The sequence below is a fragment of the Triticum aestivum genome, chromosome 6A, assembly GCF_018294505.1.
Source record: "Triticum aestivum cultivar Chinese Spring chromosome 6A, IWGSC CS RefSeq v2.1, whole genome shotgun sequence".
In the NCBI taxonomy this organism is placed as follows: domain Eukaryota; kingdom Viridiplantae; phylum Streptophyta; class Magnoliopsida; order Poales; family Poaceae; genus Triticum; species Triticum aestivum.
In genome coordinates, this window is record NC_057809.1 from 115119927 (window position 1) to 115125480 (window position 5554).

Sequence of the window (5554 nt, forward strand, 5' to 3'; positions counted from 1 at the left end):
GACTCGACAGAGATGTACCCTCAAGCAGTCGAGTGCATGTTTCTGGTCCTGAATGTTTCAGCAGAGCTATCAGAGCCGCAGTTATCCCTCCCAATTTCAGGTTGGCAACAGGAGTCAGCAAGTTCACTGGTGAGTCTAAGCCTGAAACTTGGCTTGAAGACTACCGAGTGGCAGTTCAGATTGGCGGTGGGAACGACGAGGTGGTCATGAAGCATTTGCCCCTCATGTTGGAAGGTTCTGCCAGGGCATGGTTGACTCAGTTACCTCCTAGCAGCATTTACACTTGGGAAGATCTGTCCCGAGTGTTCGTCAGAACGTTTGAAGGAACTTGCAAGCGACCAGCTGGATTGACAGAGTTGCAAGTCTGCGTGCAGAAAGCTAATGAGACTCTCAGAGAGTATATTCAGAGGTGGATCACTTTGCACCACACTGTGGAAAATGTGTCTGATCATCAGGCAGTCTGCGCCTTCAAAGACGGCGTCAAGAACAGAGAACTGAGTTTGAAGTTTGGTCGAACCGGTGACATGACCTTGAGTCGGATGATGGAGATTGCTACCAAATACGCCAACGGCGAAGAAGAAGACCGACTCCGAAGCGGCAAGCACAAGCCGAGTCAGTCGGAAAAAGGAAACACCAGTCGGAAACAGAAGCGGAAGGCTGAACCGGCAGCTCCTGGAGAGGCTCTGGCCGTGACTCAAGGAAAGTTTAAGGGAAAACCAAAAGGATCCTGGAACCCCAAGAAGGTAAAGGATAAAGAAGGGAATGACGTGATGGATATGCCATGTCACATTCACACGAAGAAAGACGAAGAGGGGAATATCATTTACCCGAAGCACACCACTCGCCAATGTCGACTCCTGATCCAGCAGTTTCAGGGAAAACAGTCTAAGGACAAGGAGAAGGAGTCGGACAAGGCCGAAGACAAGGAGGACAGTGAGGGAGGATATCCGCATATCAACTCCACTCTGATGATCTTTGCAGATGTGGAAAGCAGAAGTCGACTGAAAGTGATTAACCGAGAGGTGAACATGATTGCCCCCGCAAAAGCAAATTATCTGAAGTGGTCTCAAACACCCATCACATTCGACCAATCTGATCACCCGACTCATATTGCCACCCCTGGGAGGCAAGCTTTGGTGGTCGATCCAGTTGTCGAAGGCACTCGACTGACAAAAGTGCTGATGGATGGTGGAAGTGGGCTGAATCTGTTATATGCAGACACATTGAAAGGTATGGGCATTCCGATGTCCCGACTGAGCACTAGTAACATGAGCTTTCATGGAGTTATACCAGGGAAGAAGGCCGAGTCACTCGGCCAGATAGCTTTGGACGTGGTGTTTGGCGATTCGAAGCATTTTCGCAAAGAAAAGGTGACGTTTGAGGTCGTGGATTTTCAGAGTGCATATCATGCCATTTTGGGGAGACCAGCCTACGCACGGTTCATGGCTCGACCATGCTACGTGTACCTCAAATTGAAGATGCCCGGCCCCAAAGGGGTGATCACTGTCACCGGTGATCAGAAAAAGGCAGAAGAGTGCTTTCAGAAGGGCTCCAAGATCGCCGATTCCCAGGTGACAGCGGTCGAGTTCGAAGAATATAAGCAAAACGCAGATCCGAGTGACTTGCTGCGATCCAAGAAGCCCGCCACAGAGTCTACATTCCAGTCGTCCGGTGAGACGAAGCCTGTTCACATTCACCCGACCGACCCCGAAGCAGCTCCGACCCGCATCTCCACGACACTCGACCCAAAATAGGAAGAAGCGCTCATCCAGTTCCTCCGTGAGAACTGGGACATTTTTGCATGGAAGCCCGCTGACATGCCAGGTGTTCCCAGGGGACTGGCTGAGCATCGCCTAAGAGTCGACTCATCTGCCAAACCAGTCAAAGAGCATCTTCGGCGGTCCGCCGTCCAGAAGAGAAAAGCCATTGGTGAAGAAGTGGCTTGACTGTTGGCGGCAGGATTTATCCGAGAGATATACCACTCCGAGTGGCTCGCTAATGTCGTCATGGTCCCTAAGAAGGACAAGTCGCTCCGAATGTGCATTGATTTCAAGCACATCAACCGGGCCTGCCCGAAAGATCATTTTCCTCTCCCTCGCATAGATCAAATTGTTGACTCGACCGCGGGATGCGAGAGGTTATCTTTTTTAGATGCTTACTCCGGGTACCACCAAATCCGTCTGTACGGGCCCGACGAGGTAAAAACAACTTTCATCACTCCATTCGGGTGCTTCTGCTATATCACCATGCCATTCGGCCTCAAGAATGCCGGAGCCACATTTATGCGAATGATTCAGAAGTGTCTACTCACTCAAATCAGTCGGAATGTGGAAGCATATATGGATGATATCGTTGTCAAGTCACGAAAAGGTTCCGACCTGCTCGCTGATCTCGCTGAAACATTTGCCAACCTCAGAAGGTATGATATCAAGCTCAATCCATCAAAGTGCACATTTGGAGTTCCTGGTGGCAAGTTACTCGGTTTTCTCGTTTCCGAACGGGGAATCGACGCGAACCCAGAGAAGATTGGCACTATTCTCCGAATGAAACGCCCTGTGCGAGTGCACGATGTCCAGAAGCTTACTGGATGCTTGGCCGCATTAAGTCGATTCATCTCACGACTCGGTGAAAAGGCATTGCCTCTTTACCGACTGATGAAGAAGGCAGACAAGTTCGAGTGGACTCCAGAAGCTGATGCAGCGTTTGCCGAGCTAAAAGCTCTGCTCTCCACCCAGCCGGTGCTTGCTGCTCCAATCAGCAAAGAGCCTCTGTTGCTCTACATCGCAGCCACATGACAAGTCGTCAGTACTGTGCTAACGGTCGAGCGGGAAGAAGAAGGAAAAGCTCTCAAAGTTCAGCGCCCAGTGTATTATTTGTCTGAAGTCTTGACTCCATCCAAGCAGAGATATCCTCATTATCAGAAGCTTGTGTATGGAATATACATGACCACAAAGAAGGTTGCTCATTATTTCTCTGATCATTCCATCACAGTCGTCAGCGACGCTCCACTATCAGAGATTTTGCACAACAGGGATGCAACTGGTCGAGTGGCCAAATGGGCAATTGAACTTCTTCCCCTTGATATCAAGTTTGAGGCAAAGAAAGCCATTAAGTCCCAGGCAATAGCAGATTTCCTCGCCGAGTGGATTGAATAACAGCAGCCGACTGAAGTTCACTCGGAGCATTGGACCATGTTCTGTGATGGCTCTAAGATGTTGAATGGTTCCGGTGCTGGGGTTGTCCTGGTTTCCCCCAGAGGAGATAAGCTCAGATATGTGCTCCAGATTCACTTTGATTCCTCCAACAATGAGGCAGAATATGAGGCCCTCTTATATGGGTTGCGCATGGCCATTTCACTTGGCGTCCGTCGCCTAATGGTCTATGGCGACTCGGATTTAGTGGTCAATCAGGTGATGAAAGAGTGGGACGTGAGAAGCCTAGCCATGACTGGATACTGCAGTGCAGTGAGGAAGCTGGAAAAGAAGTTCGAGGGGTTGGAGCTCCATCATATACCCCGACTGAAAAATCAAGCAGCTGACGATCTAGCAAAGATAGGTTCCAAGAGAGAAGCCATTCTGAGTGGTGTGTTCTTGGAGCATATACACACTCCGTCGGTCAAAGAAGATCCTTTCACCGAAGAAACTACGCAGCCCAAGAGTGCCACAGATCCGACTGAAGTTGAAGTCCCAGCGGTGGTCAACTTGATCATGGAGGTTTTGGTGGTCATTCCTGACTGGACGATTCCGTATGTCGCATATATCTTGAGGAAAGAGCTTCCGGAGGATGAGGAAGAGGCTCGACAGATCGTCCGTCGATCTAAGGCCTTTACCGTAATCAAAGGACAATATACAGAGAAAGCGCGACTGGAGTCGGTCAGAAGTGCATAACACCAGAAGAAGGTCGACTCATTCTCAATGATATTCACTCGGGGACCTGTGGTCATCATGCGTCCTCTCGGACCATCGTGGCCAAAGCATACCGAGCCGGATTTTACTGGCCAAAGGCGAATGAGATGGCAGAAGAGATAGTGGATAAGTGCGAGGGATGTCAATTCTACTCGAATATGTCACACAAGCCTGCGTCGGCTCTGAAGACCATCCCACTCGTCTGGCCTTTCGCAGTATGGGGATTGGACATGGTCGGCCCTTTGAGAACAGGACGAAGTGGCTTCACGCATGTACTGGTGGCAGTCGACAAGTTCACCAAGTGGATCGAGGCTAAACCAATCAAGAGCCTTGACACCGGTACTGCTGTTAGCTTCATCAGGGAACTAATATTCAGATATGGAGTCCCGCACAACATCATTACGGATAATGGGTCGAACTTTGACTCAGAGGAATTCAGAGCTTTCTGCGACTCCCAGGGCACACGGGTCGACTACGCTTCAGTCGCCCATCCGCAGTCGAATGGACAAGCAGAGCGAGCTAATGGACTGATTCTTAAGGGATTGAAGCCTCGACTGATGCGTGATCTCAAACACGCGGCTGGAGCTTGGGTCGACGAACTTCCCTGTGTACTCTGGGGACTGCGGACCACACCTAATCGGTCGACCGGAAGAACTCCATTCTTTTTGGTCTACGGAGCTGAAGCAGTCTTGCCGAGTGATCTTCTCCATAATGCTCCCCGAGTTGAAATCTACAACGAAGCAGAAGCTGAACAAGTGCGGCAGAACGCAGTCGACCTTTTAGAGGAAGAAAGGGAGATGGCTCTGATCCGCTCGACCATCTACCAGCAAGATTTGCGTCGTTTTCACGCCAGAAATGTGAGAGGTCGAGCCTTCCAGGAAGGGGATTTGGTTCTCCGAGTGGATCAGCACAAACCACACAAGCTTGCTCCTTCTTGGGAAGGCCCCTTCATCGTCACCAAGGTCCTCCACAACGGGGCGTACCGTCTTTACAACGTCGAGCATAATATCGACGAGCCCCGAGCTTGGAACGCGGAGCTACTCCTCCCATTCTACACTTAAGTTTTATCACTCGGATGAGTTGCAATAAAATACTTTTGTAGTTCATGGACCTCAAAATAATAGTGTCATAGTCCCTCCATAATTTCTGTCACTTTTTATTTTTGTCCACATAAAATTCCCCCTTAGTGGGTGACTTAGCTGCGAATCCGTTTCGCCTAGGTTTGTAAAAATCCTACCGAGTGGTGAGCCAGACTCCCACTCGGAGGCTTAGCCGCGAATCCGTTTCGCCTAAGTTTATCAAAATCCTACCGAGTGGTAAGCCAGCCTTCCACTCGGAGGCTTAGCTGCAGTCCAAGCACTCGCCTAAGTTGTAAAAATCCTACCGAGTGAGGAGCAACCCTCTCACTCGGAGGCTTAGCTGCAGCCCTGTGCTCGCCTAAGTTATAAAAATCCTACCGAGTGGTAAGCCAGCCTTCCACTCGGGGGCTTAGCTGCAGTCCAAGGACCCGTCTAAGTTTATCAAAATCCTACCGAGTGAAGAGCAACCCTCTCACTCGGGGGCTTAGCTGCAGTCCAAGCACTCGCCTAAGTTATAAAAATCCTGCCGAGTGGAGAGCAACCCTCTCACTCGGGGGCTTAGCTGCAGTC